Source organism: Dermacentor silvarum, chromosome 6 (assembly GCF_013339745.2).
Source record: "Dermacentor silvarum isolate Dsil-2018 chromosome 6, BIME_Dsil_1.4, whole genome shotgun sequence".
NCBI lineage: Eukaryota > Metazoa > Arthropoda > Arachnida > Ixodida > Ixodidae > Dermacentor > Dermacentor silvarum.
Window position 1 is genome coordinate 109,517,151 of NC_051159.1, and position 21,965 is coordinate 109,539,115.

The 21,965-nt window shown below is 46.3% G+C and overlaps 1 protein-coding gene across 1 annotated transcript in view; it reads right to left on the minus strand.

Moving 5' to 3' along the window:
• The window catches only part of LOC119455134 (AF4/FMR2 family member lilli), a 243,752-nt gene extending 242,289 nt beyond the window's left edge, over nucleotides 1-1,463 (minus strand). The window contains exon 1 of the mRNA XM_037716601.2: nucleotides 1,268-1,463. The gene's annotated coding sequence lies outside the window, so the exon portion shown is untranslated. The remainder of the gene's footprint in view (nucleotides 1-1,267) is intronic.
• Nucleotides 1,464-21,965: the final 20,502 nt, after the last annotated feature.

A 21,965-nucleotide genomic window follows, 5' to 3' on the forward strand; every position in this document is an offset into this window, starting at 1 on the left:
CACACTACTAGCAAAAGAATGGAAGCGGAGAACTGTTTCGCTTCATGCTGATCATGCTTTTTGCTGTTTTTTCTGCTGTACCCCCCTCCCCCTTATGTAATGCCCCTCAAAGGGCCTTTAAGGGTCCAATAAATGATGAAGATGTTGAAAAAAAAAGGGTTCTAGATACTCATTGAGCATATAAGTCAGCAGTTGCACGTACGTGTATATATTTTAGAATAATCTCTGTGTGTGAGCATCTTATAATCAGGCGCCTAATCCTACACTGAAACGCAGTTTAAACCAGACTGAATTAAGTAACATTCGCTCTGTTCCTTTGCACTGTTTGACTCATGGGGTTTCACACCACCCAGAAACACGGAGGCTGTGATATACAACATGGTAAGGTTCTCCGGGTTAATTTTTCCTCACTTGGCAGCCTTTAGCACTTGCAGTCTTTAACACGCACCAGCATATGTGAGCGTTCTTACGTTCTTCCAAAATCAGAATGCGGACGTAGCGGCCCGTAGTCATGCAACCGGGTGCTCGAGCCCAGCGGCAGAGCACCATTGTCACTGATCACCAGCAGGTAATTCTCATTCTCGCTGAACTATTGTAGGGAGCGCACTCAAAAGTAAGCTGATCATCATTGAGTTGTTCATGTGGCAATGAATCCACTTAATTCAACACTGGTTGCTTCTCTCACTGATACCTTAACTAGTTCAACGTGAATACCTTTCAGTGAACAGTGACTATGCTCGCATAACGCTTACTGAAAAAAAAAAATGTCGTTATTTTCCCCGTAAAACAAAGAGGAAAGGAGTGTACATCAAAAGCGCTAGTCCGTAGCTGGAGTGCCCCTGGTCCCCAAAATAATATGCAGGCAAAGAGACAAAAACGCATTCAGCAGTCAGAACAAAAACCTAGAACATTCTTACAAAATTACACTCAATCGAAGTAAGAGCCGAAAAAAAGGAACATTCTCGTATACAGGTCTGAAGTGTTTTACAAACTAAAAACAGAATCAGGAAACCGAAAATCCTGCCTATGTGAGAAAATATAAATGAAAAATTAGGGGGACAACAAATACGACAGGAAGCCCTATGTATCAGACATAGCCAAATATCACTTGAATTCCTTAAGTTGTAGGGTGAATATAACACGGTTACTTGTATAGCACGCATTTGAACTCGTTGGCACCAGACAGTGCAAATTTTGTGTTACAGAGCGCGGTCTGAGGAACTTATTGTCGGCGGCGCGACAACAATGAATCAGCTTGTCCGCTCACGTGGTCCAGGCACCACCGCTCGCTGTTTATGGACGCGACCAGAGCCGTACACTCTTCACTCGGGAGTTGCGCACGTCGAACTTGGCACCTTGCCAATCCACGACCACTCGTGTCAAAGTCGTGGCGCAGACCCGGTATCCAATGCCACCGTCGTCTCGAGGCGCCCACCGCTCGAACGACTGGCTCCTCCCGAACACCACGCGCCTTTGCGGCGCAATCCTTTCACGTGCTCCCACGTAGGAGCAAATCCGCGCTCTTCCGCGGCGATCAGGTAGCGTTGGGAGCCTTCGCCCGTTGGCGCCGCCTGGCGGCGAACGGAGCTAGGACGGCTCGATACTAGCGCCTCCGCTTCGGCGTTGTGGACGCCGGCACCACGGCTCCGACTCAGTTCCCCACCGCCTTTCGGGAGCGCAAACACCGCGCTGAATCTCACGTTAGTCGGTGTTGCTTTGAGCATCGCTGCTAATTATCGGATCTATCGCGTCACCTGTGCTTGTGTTGCACTCTTCGGGGGTGGACGAGAGGAAGGGAAACCAACGGCCTCAACTTTTATTGGTCACGACATATCAAGGCAACAGGCAATGACGCCAGGAAACTCATAAGGGAAACTAATTGTGGTTTGAATTGAAATGTAGAAATGACAAGGAAAATGTGAATGAAAATGGACGAAACGACAATATGACTAACGGATTGCACACTCCCAGAGAGACGTTGTGCAGATGCGCAAAATATACAGATAATTTATTTGAAAGAAGGCAGAGAGGTCGGCCTGAGCTATCGCCTGCTACTCTAGACAGGAGGAGGGGGAAAGGGGACTTAAAGGTGTGATGAGGGATGATGATGACATAGAAAGAGGATGATAGTGGACGGGATGATAGCCGCCACCGCAGCTCAATTGGTAGGGCGTCGCACGCGTAATCCGCAAGGTGTGGGTTCGGCTCCCCTCTGCGGTTAGTTCTGTTTTCGTCCATTTTCGTTTCATTTATCCTTATTTCTACATTCCAAATATATCCATATTGAGTTTCCCCTATGTTTTGGTATGCTACATTGTCTGTTGGTTTCGTATCTTCGGGGGTGGGTGTCATATTGCTATAAGCGATTCCGGCACATTCAAGAAATCGCCTAGTAAGGTTACGAAGAGGAGGATCGAGAAAGCGCTCGCGTATGTCGTCTGTCCGCCGTTTTAGCTGTAGCTTCCCTGTGTGTTCTATTCTGTAAATGCCTTTTTTTCCTAATGTTTGGCAGCTCTTGCTTCCTGTCACATTATTGCCTGATCTGCGAAAACCAGCAGGTTTCAGCTGATAATTCGTGTCTTTAGTAGAGTGCGAGAAAAAATGAAAATTGCCTTAGTGTCTTTGGTATATTTCAGGCTTAAGTACATTGGTTCTTATCGGAATATTCGTTTATTGCTCCCCCTACTAAACCGTATGGTTATGTTTGACAATCGGCATTAGGTTGCGCACCACTGAGTAGCTAGTGGAGCGCCATGTGGGAAGGAGTGCAGCTTCAGAACTGCACACGAAATTTGGCCTACTTGTTACTGCGTTAGGTCAGTTTGGCACGACTCACATCTAATTCTAAGTGTTTCAGAACCTCACTGACCGTTCAATGGTGGTGAGCGCAGGGATTGAAGATGGACGTTTCCTTTGCCTTGGATCAAGGAATGCTATGTTCTATAAGAATGAGATTGGCACAAAGCATAAATCTCAACTGATTCAAAGGCACTGCATGCACCTATGGAGTTACTGTTCTGTAACGAAAAAAAAATAAATAGAGAGAGTCTTCTTCACCACCGAATCAAAGAACGACAAGTGACTGAACAGGATGCACAATAACGCTTGTGTTATGCAGCTCCGAATTTTGTGTTTATGGTTCTGGTGCAATTTAAATCTCATTCAAGAAGTCCGATGTCTTCAATAAAGAAATAAATACAATTTATATAGATCGAAAGGCATAAAAATCGCCTTATCGCGGCGCGATTTACCATGTTACTCTACACCGAAAAAACGCCAAAAGTATCCGAAGAGAGGGAAGAAAAGGAAGAGAGGTAAGCCACGTTGTCCCTCGTTTGCTATTCACAACTCAGGGAAGGGCAACAGTGAAGAAAAGGAACAATGGAACTAAAAAAAAAAAAGGCAGCCAACGCACATACAATAGCATTCACTGTGCGTTCAAAATCGCTCCCAGAGCCCATTAGGTATCTGCAGAGCGCAGCAGGACTCTCTAATGGCTGTCTGTGCGAATGACGCTCAAGTTAGCGAAAAGGTACAAAAGGTAGCAAAACCATTCTTGAAATGTATAATGTAGCGGACGCACCGATTCCAATCGCCCGCACTAACAGTTCATTGTAATAAGATTCTTCATCAGCTCCGCTTACGCTGTTTTGGGCCTCGCCGCGCGTGTTTTGCTGCCTTTCAACGACTACATGATGCGCCCATTCACAGGCCGCACCACTCTAATTGGGCAAACTTGACGCTTCTAGATTCTTAGGTGCTGCGCGCTTGCCGTATTCCAAAAGAACTTGTTCTTGGGCGCTTCACTGTCTCTCCCCTGTCCCCCCTTTTCGCGTTTTAAACCATGTGCCAGAACAGGAATGCGCCAGGAAACGCTTGTCGGTGTTTTGGAGTGCCCAGAAAACATGACACGCTGTCCGTTCTTCCAATGAAGCCTCGCCGAACGCTGTAGCGTGCCCTTTCAGCGCTACACAGAGTTACTTAATCAAGCTTGATTGGACGTTTTTTTTTTGCCCTGAAATCTTCCGGGATTGTATAAATTGCCATGCACAGGACAGCTACTCTCCGCTCGGTGCTTTGTTGCGTTAATGAGTGCGAAATCGGAGTACCCGGCTGCTGAACATATTAAGGGACCTTTCTATCAGCGACACGAAAGAAGTTGCTTGAAGCATGCTTTTTTTGTACCAAAACAAAGCCACTTCGTGTTTACTAATACTTAGAGTAGCATTTCAGAAATATATTTTGCGACGACTTGGGGCGCATTTTTCGCTTATGTGCCGAATATTACATTTTTACCGGTAGTGTAATTTAATCTCTTATTACACAAATGGAGAGAAAATTGCGTTGAACAGTAAGCAAAAAAAAAAAAAAAACATACAGTGACAAGTGTTTATAGTCGAAAAACTTTACGAAGAATAATTGGCGGTTACTGTTGCTTTGTTTTCGTTCAAATTATTGGATAGTTTGGTTTGCATTGTGCACATCTGTGAAGAAAATTACGAGGACGTTCGTCATACTTGGTTGTCGTGCCGCGCGATGAGGAAAAGGACGCAAGAAAAGCAGTCGCACTCGTGAAGCAAAATGCAAACTACATGTATAACAAAAGCCAAACTACACTGGGGCAGAACGTTACGGCACATGACACACATAAAGTTGCTATGAGTTCGAGAAACACAGTTCTAACATCTCACAGTACGTGAACAGGAGACGAGAGGTTGCCGGAGTGAGGGGCGATGACGTCACGACGTAGAACACACCTCGATGTTGGATGGTGAGGAGAAAGCTCTTGACGAACTGGAGACGACCGCTCAGTAGTCAGCCTGCATCCGAGCAGCAGTGCACGTTGCAGGAATGGTCAGCCTGCCCAGCGGAACCCGCCGTGGTTGCTCAGTGGCTATGGTGTTGGGCTGCTGAGCACGAGGTCGCGGGATCGAATCCCGGCCTCGGCGGCCGCATTTCGATGGGGGCGAAATGCGAAAACACCCGTGTACTTAGATTTAGGTGCACGTTAAAGAACCCCCGGTGGTCCAAATTTCCGGAGTCCCCCACTACGGCGTGCCTCATAATCAGAACTGGTTTTGGCACGTAAAACCCGATAATTTAATTTAATTTTGCCCAGCGGACAGCTTGCGCGCGAGCCGCAGTGCTCGGCGCATATGCGACCATTAGCCAGGCCACGAACGGTGCTCCGCCGAACAGCTGACCAAGGAGACGCCTTGCCCGCGATCCGCAATGCTCGCGGCAAGTGGTAGCACAGCAGGCCACGCCACTCTCGGAGCTGCAGTACTCGTGCTGGCGAACGGCCAAGGGCAAGGGTCGGGCGGCAGCTCCATCGACGGCCGCTTTCCTTGGAGCCTTGATTGTCGGCGTCCGACACGTCGGCTTGCTCTCTTGCGTCTCCCGCTGACCAGGCGCGCCTCTCGCCACGAAGCATTTCGCCACGTGCTCGCCATACGTGGCCCAATCGTGGCACGACGCATCTTCGGAATACCACCGGGCCATCGCTGATTTGGCGAGATCACTCAAATGCGTGGTCCACTCGCGAAACAACGCGTGCACAATTCGTCGTCGTCGTCGGCCGTCGTTTTCTTGCATTCATCACAACATCATTGTTTACTTGGTACGTGCAAACTTTTAGTCGGTGACAAGCAGTGAAACAAGTCCACCTTTCTGCATCAGCTCGCTTCTACACTTGTGAAGTGCACATACGTTGGATGTCTATCGTTGCATTATTCGTTGGTTTCGACGAACCATGGAAACAAGGAAGCCAAGTTTTCAATTACTGGTGTGGTCGAGAAAATTCGACATTGTTGCGGTATTCGAGCAAAAAGCAAGGCAGCAATAAGTGCAGCCGCTCATTTTACAATGAAGGCAGAATGCTAGAACGATCGTGTACTGTGCCACTACTTGTGTAAGATAAAGAAGCTGATGTTGAAATTATTCTGGAGTCCCGCGCTACGGCATCTCGCATAACCCGTGTGTTGTCAGGTCATCAAACCGTGACTTCAAATCGTACGATTTATTTTCTCTCACTTAAGCGTATTAGTGTCACACGCATTTGCGTACAGGGATAAGCATAGTACAGTCGATTTCATTTTGTCATGTATTGTTTCATTCTAACCTGGCAGGAAATGTGTACTTTTTTTTCGGTGTTTTTGACCACATATTTATATAGATGTCGTCATCGTGCCTCGTACATCTAGTTATATGTTATGTGTTGGTCGTTTATCGGGAGTGAAAGTTATACACTGAGGATTCTTAATGCCCCAAAACTTCAACAATAGGACACGCGAGACGCCGTTGTTAGGTGCTACAAAATAACTGCGAGAAGCCAGGGCTACTTGACGCCTGCATGAAAGTGTTTGGCTACGTCTCTATATAGCGGTGTGCCGGTGGCAAGAAGCGATCCTCGACCTCACACTGAGAAGTTCGATGGGTCAGTTGATAAAAGTGGACAATGCTAGAGGGCCCGCACAGCGTCTTGCGCTTATAACGCGCGTAGCACCAGCTCAAAAAATCTGCTAGAAACATAGCAAACATACGTTACACCTGACAACAAAACACTTTCTGTAAATGCGCATGTTCCTTGTCATTCAGCATCAGAATACATTCTGCTTTTTATAAGTACAGGACACAAGGGGACGACTCTTCGGACATGCAGACTGTGGTGATAACGTCATCATATAAAGGACGTCATTCTGTGTCGCTGTCGTAAACAAGGCTTTGTGTGGATACGTCACCATTTATTAAACGCCAACAGGTGACTGTGCGTGTAGTGCCGCCTAACAAATAACTCAATTTTCTTCCCAACATGTACATATACGTATATTGGCAAACAAACTGCGACTAATAGCTTGACAGAGCCAAATAGTCACTGGCAGGCGACAGAACACAAGGAATAGCAAAATATAGTGGTGACATGATACAATGTAAAACAAAATTGAGCCGTCGCTTTGGAACTTGTCCCCGGAACAAATTCTCAAAAAGAAAGTCCACAGAACCAAGAGACGATAATGATCAGCACATCCCTTTTGTGCCGTGTCTTCGTGTTACGTGTCCTGTTCTTGAGTCGTAACAATAAGTTTGAAGCACGGCTGTCCAGCAGAGCGTGTTCTGAACAGCATTTCCGCGCAAATTGACGCAATTTTCCAACAGTGCTTCGTGGCCGCTGCTGACTAAAAACGTGGGCAGCTTGCACTAGTGGAAGAAGGCTGGAGTAAACAGCGGAGCTGGTGATCGACCTAGCTTTTCTTCCAGGTTTTACTAGGCTTGGCTAAGTTTTACTAGGAAATGCTTAGTGCTGTTAGGCATGGCATTCCGAATGGGCTCGCCACCAATGCGCAGATTCTCGCTTGGCCGCGCGACACGCTTCAAGATGAGAGGCTTCTTTTCAAGGTGTCCGGGTCTTCTTCGGTCGTCCCATGTCAAGGGTAGATGTACTCGCCACAGAGTCAACGAGAGTTCTGCCGCCGTCGCGGCGGCTGTGAGCTTTATCTCCCCGGTGACGTCACGGCCAAACTGTGCCTCCACACTTGCCGGGGCATGGCTGGTCGAAACCTACCGAACCGCTGCTAGAGGCACCTGCTGCAGTCACCGACACCGCGCGTGTTCGGCGCGAACGCGGGTACACAGGGAAACGCGGGCGGCGTCGGCAGCAGCTCTGCGCGTTGCCTTGTTGGTGCTGCTACAGTTTATTTCTCTCTCTCTCTCTCTCTCTCATTTTCTCTTTCTCTCTCCCGATCATCGCGCGCGCCGCACGCATGCTCTCCTAGTAGTGGTTTATTAAGGAAAATTACGCCTATTTTCTCTTTCTCTCTCCCGAGCATCACGCTCGCCGCGCGATGCTCGGCAGCAATGTTCGTAAATACCAAAAATGGTTGAGAATAATAAAATTTGGAACCTTTGCGGTGCATGAACATAAACAGGTCACTAAAGTTACCCGTTTTATAGGATTAAAGGTATAAGTTAATATTTAATTAAACGCTTCACTAAAGCTTTGCTTCACATATATTCCATGGCGTTTAGAAATGCATAATGTTTCTCTGTAGATAATCAAAGTAACCAATTTTACTGTGTATTTATATGCGTATTGTGTTCCCTTGAGTTGTATTCTCGGCATTACTTTGTTACATTATGCTAGCGGCTCTGCATTTTGTACACCGTGATTGTAACTTTCCACCCTTGCCCCCTCTCACCAAAGGTTTTTCCGTAAGAGACCCGTCGGGATGCTTCTAACTTTTTTTATAGGTTTTATTGTATGTCCTACATATGCACATTATACAAAATACTTATCAATAACAAACATTTATTTCAATTTAATTCAGAAGAGAGAGAAGAAATAGTGGTAACAGTTAAGTGCACATTGATGCACAAAGTGCAGACAGAGAGGCGAAGTCTTATGACCATTTAGACATGATCAGAAATTATCGATCTGTGATGCCACTTAGGTGACGCTTATAATAGAAACGTCGCCTTTCGGAGACAGACGAGAAACGGCATCGACCGCCAAGGACACCGACATTCCTCCTATAGGTGATGCCGAAGCGAAAGAACAAATTATACTGTACGTTGCGTGTGACCAGCCCAGTGCCACTTGAACAGAAAGCATTGTGACTTTGTAAACATCAGCAGTGCTTTCTTTTCGTCATACTCACCCCTTGCCCGCTCAAAAACGTCTTTGTTAGTTGCACAATACGGTAGCAAAGGAGAGCAATAACGGACAGGAACGGAGAAAAAGTGCGTTTACTTTGCTAACCTTTTGTGCCGCAACAGCTGACAGTTATGCACCTACTAGTCCGGCATCGTATTTCACTTAAAAATTGCAGTCATTCTCGTCTTCGTTAGCGTGTGCCACTACTCAGAAACAGCGAGATTTATAGAGAACAGGCATATACCGATAAATTCCACATAGGACGTAGAACCACAGTGCAAAGTTGCACCATGTTATTTGTTTGGCACCCATTTCTAGGCCTTGGCAAAACAGGTAAGAATTAGAGTAGCAAAATTAAATCGTATCGAATCTATTTTATTTTTCATTTATTACAAGGGAAGGAACGACCGGATAAAAGCTGCTAAACTAACCAGCTTGACGATGCCGCCACCTCCATAACTGGCAGCACGGGACAGCAGTTACACAAAAGGCTCAAAAAGTACGAAATAGGAGCTTCCAGAAATCGGTTCCATGAGTCCCGAGAAAAGAAGGGCGCGTACAACAGAATTTCTTTAACTCAAGACACCAGATGCCTGGCAGTGGCAGCAGTGGCAGTCCTAAAAGACAGCGTATTATTTATGAACCGCAGCTGGGTGTCTTGCTGTTCGAATGAACAGCCGAATGCGCCGTCTGCTATTCCCGTCAAACATGTTAGGAGCGCGCAGCGGAGACCGCTCGCATCTACTGAGGTCACTCCAATAATCAGCCACGTTAACTCAGTGGACAATAAAGAAAAGAAAAAAAAAGCGTTAGCTCAGTGGCTTTGCCGTAGCGCTGCTGAGTTCGAGGTCGCAAGTTCGATCCCGCCCGCGCAGCGGCCGCATTCCGATGGGGCGGAATGCATTAGTGCGTGTGTACCGTGCATTGGGTGCACGTTAAAGAACTCCAGATGGTCAAAGTTAATTCCGAACCCTCCACTACGGCGTGCCTCATAATCCGATCGTGGTTTTGGCACGTAATACGCCGATAATGTTTTGATACGAAGCACCCGTAGCTGCGCACATGTGTCCCACAATGTAAACGGAGCACGCGAGCGGTTGCCAAACCGCATCACCGCGCGCCTTGGCAGCAGCAGCGAGCAAATCTGTGGTGATCTCGCGGTATGCTTTTCACCACTGCCTCGTCGAAGGCTCAGTCGAAATATCACTTCTTGCCACGGCCAACGCTAAGGAGCATTTTTTTTCTTTTTTTTTGTGTGCTCTTGTAGCAACCATTTATCGACAGCAAGAGAGGGGTGATCGTGCTGCATATGGTTGCAGCAAGAGAAAAAAAGTTCCTCAGCCACGACTACTGCAAGAAGTGCTCTTTCGCCTTCGATGAGGCAGTGGCTAAAAGCATATCGTAAAGTGATCGCAGATTTAGTTTGCGCATGCCATGTAGCGCTCACTGCTACTGCTAGGGCGCGCGGGGATGCAGTTCGCGGCAACCCCGTCGCGTGCTCCGTTTACTTTCTGCGGCATCTGCACTTCTGAGCCCTATCCTCCACATAGCGTCTCCTGGAATCCTTCGCAGCAGACGGAAATTTTGTCCATTCAGCCCATCCCCAGAGATGGGGTCTGATAATCCCAGCAATTTATTCGGTATTTCGGAGCAGCCATGCAAAGCGAATAGCTCCGCGAATTTCTGGGAAGCGCGCACATCGCGCGTGCTTCCCAATTTGTTATCGCTGAGAGCAAGGTTGCGTAAAACGAAGTGATGGCAAGGTTGCATCAGTAGGCGCGCCCCCTCTGTGCCACCGCTCGTGAGTGGGGAGTGATTACTCCGGGAACCTTGCGGAGCGAAAGCAAGACGCATACGCGGAATGAAAGCACGTCCATGGTTACCTCGAAACAGCGCTATGACCGGAGGCTAAACGAAAAAAAAAGAAAAAAAAAAGACAAAAAGAAAACGCGGCAACATACACAAAGTGAAGCATAAGTGGCGCGCGACTGTATTGGAGCGCTCGTCACAGATTCCAGGGCACACTTTTCATGCAGGTTGATACATCGTTAATAAATAGGTTAACAAAGAAGCTCGAGAACAAGTTAAGAAGAAGACGAAGAAGAAGAAGAAAAACGTTTATTGATCAAAAGCATTTTGGTGGAAGGGTCGGAGCCCCTTTAGTCCAGGGCCCCACTGGCCTTGGCCGCCCGCTTGACCTGTTCTATATGAAGGACTGTTGTCCCATCAGGTCTGAGCTGGTTAGCTGTGTCTCCCATTGCTCCATTGTGTGGCGTGTTTTATCGAACGGGTGTGATTCACAATCCCATGTAATGTGTTGTAGTGTTGGTATGCCGCCGCACCACGGACAGTCGACCATGTAGCGAGTGGGGAACATGGCATTCTGTAACTTAAGGTGGGGATATACCCCGGTCTGAATCTTGCGCCCGCTGGCGGCTTCCTCTACACTGAGTTGTGCGTGAGGGGGAGGGTATTTCTTTCTGGTTTTACGCTGATGAGCGAGAATGTCTCGGGCATTCGTTGGATTGGGGTTATTGCAGGTGGCTTCCCGTCCCAGTCGAGTCTGCCCGGTTAATAATGCCTCGGGCAAGCGAATCGGCCAGTTCGTTACCCTCCAGTCCTGTGTGGCCTGGACACCATACGATCAGGTGATGATGGGCTAATTTTGTCGGTATTATCGAGTGACTTGTTTTGGTCACGTGGCCCCTGAGAAGCATGCGACACGCTTCTTGTGAGTCCGTGATTATGGTGGCGCTCTTTTGCGAGCGTTCCGCGTGCGCGAGGGCCATTACCACGGGCGAAAATTTCGGCAGCCGCCGTAGTCCCTGCCCTGACGGATGCTGTAAATTGTTCCTGGACTTTCGTGTCGACGATTGCCACTGCGTACCTCTTGTTTGTTTGTGCTTCGCCGTCTTTAGGGTGTGCGCTCGGACAAGTTAAGGACCGCGCAAAGAGCGATGGAACGAAAAATGTTAGGCCTAACGCTAAGAGACAGGATCAGAGGGCAAACGGGGTTAGCCGATATTCTAGTTGACATTAAGCGGAAAAAGTGGAGCTGGACAGGCCATCTAATGCGTAGGATTGATAACCGGTGGACCATTAGAGTTACAGAATGGATACCAAGAGAAGGGAAGCGCAGTCGAGGGCGGCAGAAAACTAGGTGGGGTGATGAAGTTAGGAAATTTGTAGGCGCAAGTTGGAATCAGCTAGCGCAAGGTAGGGGTAATTGGAGATCACAGGGAGAGGCCTTCGTCCTGCAGGGGACACAAATATAGGCTGATGATGATGATGATAAAATAGGGGTGTGCTTGAGACCCGAACCTGCAGAATTATCTGCTCATCAAAGAAGTAATCCTCCTTAAAATATTTTCCATTGCAATAAAGTTTCTATTTCTATTTCTTTGTTCGTGAGCATGGTGGCATGTCAGTTCAACACTACAGATATCAGATGTGCGTTCTTGATGCGCTCTTATACAACCTAGGCTACGCTTTAGTAGCGTTCAATTACAACTTGTATCAATGTCCTGGCGCGCGCGAGCATGCGTTATGTTCCTCTCTCCACACCCTTTTTAACGTAGGCGACTCGTTATGTTACCAGAAGATTGGCATGGAGCAGCATAGCGAAAGACGCACGCATTAACTGCATACTAGCCCTAGTGAGGCGTGCAAACAATGGGCGCTAGGTTCACGAATTACATCGAGATTGAGGGAAGAATACAGCGGTTCAACCACTGAACGATGCAATCGATTTATTTGTATACTGGACGACACCTGTAAAGGGACTGAAATATTGATTTACACCACATGATGGTTTACACAACATGTATCGCTCTACCCGTCTACGTTTGATCACTTTCAATGTACGTGTATTTCGTGTAACATTAGCTCTCATATATTTGCTTACAGAGTAGCCAGTTAAGTGTTACTTTATTGCCACTGGACGAACCGCTGCTTCGAGTCCAAATACCTTGTAAGTGCACTAACGAATGGTTGGGAGAAGTAACCAATCTCAGATACGGTCATCGAGAGCTTCTCAGAACATCTGTTACCTGAGGCCCCACGAGTGGCAGTGTAATTTTATCCGTGTAAGTAATATTCCTAACGCTAGTGCGGCAGCCAGCCAAAAAATTTTGAATATGCACGAAACTTTCAGATCAGCTCAAAAAACAGAGCAACCAAAAAGCCTTCGCTTGTTAACCCGGTTCAAGGTAACGGCAAATAACGGCGCACTTTTAAATATTCTTCGGCAAGGGCCGCATGGTTAAGCGACGCCTAAGTTTCGATTAAGCTCTTGAGTACCACTTGAATATCAGATGAGGCAGAAGGGACGTCACACGCACGCATTTCGCAGAAAATTACATAGCGGCGTATTGGGGTGTTTTGGTTTCAGGAGCATACATGTGTTGCTGCTGAAGTATATTTGCTTTTACATCGAACATTGCGTGAAGATGAGCTATGACCTAGTTTTAGATTGGCCGAGTGTTCGGCGCTAGCGCTCCGTATGGCAGCAGAATCTCGTAAACCATTAGAGCGAAAATCAGCGACGTTCTGCTTGCATAATGGGACATCAAGCGAAATATGCAATTGAACGTTTCATCTCGCAGTTGAGGAGCTACCTCTGGGGCGGTGGCGAGGTTTTCGATATCTAACCCGAACTGAATGCGACATGCAAAGTGAGATGTCGCGTGCTTTTGTGCCATAAAAACGACCATCAATGACCGCCATTTAAATCCTTCATGCGAATAAGTTTCCCACTTTGCTCGGAAACTGGATAAAATAGCGAAAATAGCCATGGGCGACTAGAGAGAGTGCCGTTGAATGTACGGGAAAGGGCAAACCTAAAGAAAAGTGAAGAGTTTTCAGGCTTCTAATTTAAAGTATTATCATGTTTCACTGGTCTCTTTCAGCTTCACTGTGCGAAACAGGCGTGCTTTTTTTTTCTTTCTTAAAGTGACACTAAAGCAAAACAATAAATCAACTTAGACTGATAAAGTATCCTTCGAAAACTATGCCGTCGTTAATTACACTGCAATAGGTCAATTATTAGAAGAGAAAATGAAGCTCAGAGTTTTTTTTTTAATTTCGCGCAGAAACTCCAACGTCAGCACTTCAGTGTGACGCCACGACTTCTAAAGTAATTTTTCGTATTTGTGCTACGTTGGGTCAGTAAAAGTTCAGGAAACTTGCCACATCCAGGCTTGTGCTCCTTTAGAACACAATGTAGTCAATCTTGACGGCTAAAGAAATAACTGAGACCTAGAACACGCTGTCAAAATCCATGACGTCACGGTGAGCTGGTGCGGTAACTTCAAGGTGGCGTCACCACTCACCTTCGGTGTTTTCGTTTATTTCTGGCTTACCAAGCGGCTTTTTGCGATAAGAGTGGTGTTTTCGGTCTTGTGGAAGGGTCATCTACTGATACAGGAGAAATAATTTTTCCCTTTGGTGTCCTTTTAAGATATAGAGAAAATTCCTGGGATTTGGCCATTTAGGTCGGTCCTCATGATATAACGTTATGGCATGTTGCACTCGACACTCAGGTGTACGTGAGGTTTCGTGGGTAACGTCGTACTGGAAGAAAGAAATGTATTTTCAGATGCAGCAGCACTGTTATATACTTCGTGCCATCTGGTGTTAAGGAGTAAGAACGTTGAAAGGCAGTGCACACCAGTAGTTATAGTATCTGACAGTTGTTGTGTATCAAGGGGGGAAAAGTTGTAAATGATCACTGGTGAATGATCGCTGGGGCTTGCGGCCCTTTATAAACAATGGCTCACGACTTCAAGTGTACCAGAGAACGGGAAAATGCCAAAATTATACTAATACATAAGAAGAGAGACGTTATAGAATTAAAAAATTATAGGTCCATTAGCATAACTACTTAGCAACCGGCAAATGCGAAAAGCCGAAAGCCGAGTTTCGCCTAAGACATCAAGTGTTCGTGGCTAAGACGTTTGAGTAGCATGCAGCCGGCTCCACGATTTCTTTTTTGCTTTCACGGACGCTTATGCTGCGAATACATAGCACCGATTGAGTATTCAAAGTGTGATGAAATGTCTCATGACAGTTCACGAAACAAAATGGCACCGAACTGAACAAGGGAAATGCTGACTTCAAAGAGAAGCTGTAGATGTAAGCCTGGTTAGCGGGCTGGCATGTTACTGCAGGTTTTAGATGGCGGCAGTAGTGACATTGTTAGAGTCAGTTTTTGTGTCATGGCATTCAAACACTGCCTTCACAAAAGCACTGTTGTCACAGACATGTCCTTAGAAAATTTTCGAACCAACATCAAATCATTCTCAATAACAGGGCATCTGTACTGCATTCTCGAGATCCGTAAGGGCTGACTTGTTTGCAAAAAAATTGTTGAAGTATGGTTCCGGTTAGAACGCGTTCCGGGAGCTCAAAAGGCCATTTTTCAACGGTAGCGGCGGCGGCTGCACCGTTCGAGCGACGATCATCCACCGTCTTCCTCTCCTGGTACGTGCGCAACTGAGGTGGATGGCGCCAATCTCCGTGCCGTGGCACGGCTGTGAGCGGACGGCTGCACCTTGCGGCCATTTGCTGCGTGCACACGTAATAACGAAGCCCGGGAGGGAGACCAGACCAGGTGTGTGTCCGGGAAAGGTTTAAGTCCTTCGCCGGGTTCCAGCAAGACTTCGGTAACTTGGAGGCTGCGCCACTTGATCTGCTGCATCTTCGCGAGAGGTGTACGTCCGGGAAGCAAGCTATGCTTAGGACCTTCGGGCTCCTGGAAGGTATTGGCGACACGGACGTTGCTTGCTACGCCGATCCACGTCCGATGCAGGAGTCTACAAAGCTTTGCCCGCCAATTGGGGCGCCGTGCCTTCGCTGCAAGCCATCGTGGGCCAGTGCCATCGTCGTCTACGAAGAAGGAGGGGCAGTATGGGAATACCGCCGGGATCAGCTCATTGGAGCTAGTGGGGAAAGAAGATCAGGACGAAGAACACGCGAGCAGGGGGCGCGAGCGGGGGCGCGAGCGCCACGTTGGGCGCCCTTGCGTGGCTGGCCAGTGCTGGGGCTTGCTGGCTTCAAGTGCGCGACTGCGCCGTTCCCAGAGTCTGTACACAGTCACTCAGAGAAAACTCCATAGCACGTCCTGTGAGCTCGATCAGTAAAGTTAATTTCGCAATTCGCGCAACAGATGGCAGTAATAGGTTTTGTGTAGGCTTCTCAAAACAGCAGACAAGAGGCAGCTTATCGATTTCACTAAGTAACTGAAATTAGATCAGTGCCTTTCAATTTACATTGAAATACGCAGATTTCAGTACAGTCAAGAAAAGATAGCAACGTAATTTACTGTAGATTTCACTGAATTCGCCTTTTTTTTTTGACTGACATAACTCCTTTTATACTTTGCGTCTGAAGGCTTACTATAGGACGGCGCATACAGAGTCAGCTCCACAACTATAAGAAACATTTTTGGTGCGTGGGTACACTCAATACTAGCTTCTACAGTTTTTAAAAAAGTAAGAGAAATGTGCAATATATTTTGTTTAGAATAACGAAGCTCGTCACCAACCAAACCTTCACAAATCCACAAATTACTCCTTCAATCAAATTTGGACAACGCGAAAACGGGAGCAGACCTGAGTGGCAATTGACCTCCTTCATTATTGCTTCTACTTAGAAGAGGAAGCATAGGTATGGTGCTTGCGAAAGAAATATCACCAAATGTATCCTAGACTTAAGATTTCTAGATCGTGCGTTGTTCCGTGATCTTAAATACAGCAGTCCAAAAGTTGTTTCGGTCGGTGCGCGCTCGCTAAAAAACAATTAAGTACACAGTACGCTAACATTTGTCTAGTCCTCTACATCTCAATAACTTCGAAAGAATATGAGCTGTTGTCTCATCCACCCAAATGCACATTGTCAAAGTCGCTATACTGGTTCATCTATTATTGTGTCACTCTGCCGCTATCGTAATGTGGCACATTTTACGTTGCCCAACTTCTTCAACGTTTTACTGATGCATGGTCCCTGAAATCGGGGTGTGCGCACGACAATGCTACAGCCGCACATTCTGAATCCAAATACAGCCACTTTTGCAGATATTGAGACCGAGGTATCATGTCTCGCGCCAAAGCTCTCTGCTATTTCGCGAACAAACAGCGCTCCCTTAATATCCAGGACTGATAAAGAAGCATGTTGCAAACTGAGATACCTTTTAGCGAAGAAGACGGGTCCCGGCGGCCTCACAGATCAAGCCCCAGTCTTGCACAGCCTATCATGCAGGTGGACGCCCTCTGAACGCGATAAACAACATATCGCCCGGCGTAATTTAGCAACCGATATTGTACACGACTTGCGTGCAGGGTAGCGAGGTTCCCCACCGTGCAATTCCTTGCAATTTTCCCGCTTGTATAAATCTCGCCGCTCGGTTCACGTGCACGTCGACCGCCCCACCACATCCACGCTGTGCAGCAATCGATAGGGGCTTAGTGAGATACGCCCGGGACCGGTGCGAACGTAATTTCGTGGCAACGCGGCCATGCAAGCAAGAACCCACTAAAAAAAAAAAAAAATAAGGACAATTTGGTACATCGGATAGTGCTGAAGTAGTGTCGTAGAAACGAGAATCCTAGCAATAACATGTCATAGAGCGAGCGTTCCTTCGTTGCACCTTCAAAAGTGCGCTTCATGCGACGCACATTTGCTGAAGATGCCGCTGTTCATCACGGCAGCGTTCTGACAGCCAGTGTCCTCCGTCATCGAGTGATCAAGATGTGTTCATGTTTGCACATGGGCGCATGACACCGTGCTTGTTCATTTAGTTGGCAAGCGGATGTCTACAGCAGTTTATACGGCCGATAATACTAATAACCTTCTTCCGTATAGCTGTCTAATGATTTTCTGTCTCAAATAATGCTTGGCCTTGAGGCGAAACTGCGACTTTCGAATTTGTTTTGAATTTTCGGACTGTACCTAAAGCCCCTTATCCTTTATTTTTTATTAATTTTATGCCTGCGGTTGCCTTGCATATGCAGGCGTTTTCCTGACAGCTCTTTATATTTATTTTGTAGCACAGAGAGAATCAGATTATTCGAGGCGAATGCAATAAAGCCCGTGTACTGAGATTGAGGTGCACGTTAAAAAAAACCCATTATGTTGAATTTAATCCGGAGCCTTCCATTGCTGCGTCTCTCAAAGCCCGCTCTGCATGTTCGAGACCTCAAACCCTACGAATTATTCATTCGGAAGAAAACTTCCAAGGCAAAATTATGCCACGGCGCAAACAAGCAGGTGCAAAACCGGCGAAAAACTCCGCCACACATTCTTGTGGTGGCGTGCTGGCGCAGCAGATACCTAGCGTAAACAAGAGTATTCGAGCGAAAGAATGCGTCTGTTTCCATCTCAGTGAGTTTTTGAAGTGCAAAAAAGCAAACACAAAAAAAGTAAATCAATAGAAAACGAGAAACAAGTTTAATACTTTCCGGCTGTAGCCCCATCAAAACTTTTCATGTCCATACTGCGGCGTCGTTAACGCCGCTGCTGTCTGTGGAGCCTTTCCTACTTCCTTCGCGCCGCGTTGAAGCGCTGGTGAAGGAAACGTCACAGTTCAGCTTTGTTTTGACTGCACCAGCAAAAGACACTTGCGTCTTGCGAACACGCTTGACTGCGTTCTTTTTTGCTGAACGGAACAAATGAAAACTCTGTCGCGCTGCTCGGAAAGGCGGGCAGACTTTTAGTTATTTGAGGCAATAACAACGCTTCGACAACAGTCGGGCGAAAAGCCGCAAAACCAACGTCGATAGATCGGCGCTTGAGGCACAAAGCAATCACGGAAACCAATATGAGCGAAGAAGTAGGCGGCCAGCACTCACAAAGCGCAGACAGCTGTCGCCGCCAGCGGCACTAACAGCATCGCCGCTTTTCCGCTTGTTTTTTTTTTTTCTCTCTTTTCTCTTTTCTTTTTTTTTCTCTTTTCTTTTTTGTTTCGTATAACGTCATTCGCCGAAATGTGCACGAAGGGTTAGATGTATAAGTTGCAACGTACCCGAAGGATAATATCGCACAAATGTTTGTTTGAGCTCGTAATGCCACCAGTAAGACACGAAGAAGGCGGTTAGCCAGCGCCGAAACTGGAGAACATGAAAACACAAACGTGGTGGGCTCATTCCACGCTTGTGCGCAGGAAACAGACTAACATATGTGGACCGTTCACTGTTTGCCTTAAAGGTTTAGAACAATTGCGAATCTCAGTAAACCCAGCTACTCAACCAATCTAGTTATGGTAAGATACAAAATTGTATGCGGACACCTGAGCGGTAGTAAACTGAATTCGGCTCAACCATTTAGCCTAGCCGAATCTAAAGCAATCGAACGTGAACTACTCCATCGTAAAAATTTTGAAAGGAAGACAGAAGGAAGTCAGAGAGATTAAATTCTTGAAGCGGCCCCATTAGCATGATAATATACGATACAACGTGCCCTCGGAGAGGAAAATTAATATGGTCATAATTTCAAGGCGGATGAGTTTACATATAATATATATGTCGCTGATCCATTTGAGACGTGGGAACAGTTTTCACCATTTGTGACTGTCCTTCGCCTTTCTTTCTCAATTATCACATGAAGGGTAAAGATTCAATGTAGTTTGGTTGATTACTTAATTAATTGATCTCTATAATGGTTAGAAATATTAGTTACAAGAACAGTATGTCGCCGGCTTTTCCGCATCGTTAAAGTAGTACTAACTAGATAAAGGATGGTGATGGGTGAAGTAAAACTCTATGTTACAAAACGCCCGGCAGGCACTTGCAATATTAGGAAAAACGCAAATATATGGGTAGACTATGAATAAAGTTATATATATATATATATATATATATATATATATATATATATATATATATATTAGACGTACAACCCCGAACCCAGAAAGAAGAAGTCTGAGCGTGTGAGCGATAGAGTATCTAAAACAGTGTTCTTGTGTTGACAACAATTTCAACGAACACTTCACACATAGGCACTCTGAACAAGAGAAGAAATACCGAGAAAAGAAGAAACATTGTTTTCGCACAGACTGGCAATACCACAGAAAGAACGTGAGACATCAAAACCGCACGTAAATATAATAGCGCTCTTGAATAGCTTAACTAGACGTAGTAATAAAAAATACAAAAAATACTAATGTTTGTTTTATATCAATTATTCAGCACAATGAGTCTCTAGGAAGGTCACTAAAACTTTCGGAGCAATTTTCTGCGGTTGTTGCATAGCTCAATTGTACAAGTATTTGTTATGAGACCGATCATCAAGTCCGTCGTATGATTTTCTGAAAGCACATCTATGTGTCTCGTATCGAGGGAAACGAATGAGTAGGTGTTTTTTATTATGACACGAGTGTCGACAGTCGACATTCGCAACAAGTTAGTGGTGCACGCCATATATAGTCACATTTTGCCCATGCGCCTTTGTTCATATTGCCCTTTCTTTTGCACGGCTAAATACTGAAATCGCAGCGTACTGCATACTGCAATGCAGCGTACTGCAATAAACCGGCAAGGTAGTTTCTCTGAAGCCTGCGGAATGTTACCTTATTTTGGCAAATTCATTGTTGTAGTCTAGTATTCTTTATTTCCTTGATGTTGCATCACAAAGAAATTCGACAGTCACCTTTCTGTTTATGCGCACCGCGATTAACCATAGTTCCTATGTATTGGTTAATATACCCGAATGCTCGTTATAGCATAGACAAGCTTTGATGCTACTCGCTCACCAATGCGTTGACCATGTCACGACAGCGTCTGAGACTACATATAAGACGACTGAAATCTGTAGTACCAAAGTGGGATCTACACTAGCTTTGAAACGTTTGCCGTGCAGCTGGCCCTGCGACGTAGATGCGTACTCTAATAAAAGCGCGGATGCCCTCATCACGTAGAAATTTTAGTCGTGTGATAATGAACTTATCGCAGATGTGAAAATGCTTATAACTGTATGTTTGATCCGTTTGTAGCTTTGCAGCTCTTGGGATCTTGGGACCTTCTCTCGAGTAGCCCTCCTTCATGGGAAGGTGGTCCACAGAAGGTATTGCAGTCTGCTACGGAGGCTTCTTTCAGATTGCATTTCGTAGCAGTGTGCTTGACTCTAGAGCCCTTATGCGGTACTATACCGAGGCTTTTTTCTGAAGCGCGTGTTATTGTTCTCCATTTAGAGTTAACACTGGTAATCGTAACTTCGCATCACGCAGGTACCTCATGCGTGATAGACTTGCTCTTTCGCTTATCTGTGTAGCATGGTGTGTCTCAGTCATCGAGTACGTATTGCATCGACTACTGACATCTTGGACATCATTCATCCTGAGAGCGTCCTCTCATTTGTTTACCACTCCATATGAAACCTATGGGTGTCGCAAAAACTAGGCTTACCGCGGAGCTGGGTACCATGGGCTTGCCTTTGGGAGGGCGACATGCGCTTTGATGACACTTTCTTGTCATCACAGGACAAATGCTACGCGCAGACCACTGCAAGTACTGAGCGCGCGTCTGGTTTTCTAGCCCAGCCGTGCGCCGCCGTGCCCCATCTTGGAGGTAATGTTCGGCTGGGGCAAAAGTTAGGCTGCATGTGCATTGTCTTCGCGCGCGCCTAGTGCCGGAGGTCGTGCAATCTCAAGTTTCAGAGACGTGTTCAAGAGCGAGGCAGCGGAAGCGTTCACTACCTTTGTTTTGCGCTTTTCAGCACACCAGCATTGCGACAGTGTGTGTTCGCAATCATCGAATGAGATGGGTTCATGTTTGCCTGTGCGCGGTTCATGTTGATTCTGTGTTTCAACAGTACACAGAAATTAGATCACCTGGGCTGACAAGGTGCACAAAGCTTGCGTGGGTAAGTGCGTATAGCAACACAACTGCGGCTATACAAAAGGTTGCGACACCATGTTAATACAAAAAGCAGGGCAAGGAATCTCACCCGGCAGCCTTGTTTTGACTACTGGCACATATCTGAAAAAAAAGAAGAGAACAAAAGAAAAAGTGGTTGGGGTTTCTTCACATGAAGAATGGCACACCTGCGGTTCGCCAAAAATGAAGCCCGAGACATATGAATGGCGCCAGCACGCTATTGGTAGGGCGACAATGAGCACTCCTTTTCTATTTCACAATTTTTTCTACCCTTCAGCCCACATTATTTTCTCAGCTACTGTTCTCGTTTATAGTTCTTCGTGACCAAGAAAGCTTGGGTAAAAAAAGCATGTCCAAGAAAGTGAATAAGAAGAATGTACACCTACGCAGGTCCAGGATCCAAGCCATGGAGACGAGAAAAGTGATTTTATTTCTCGTTGAGAAATAAA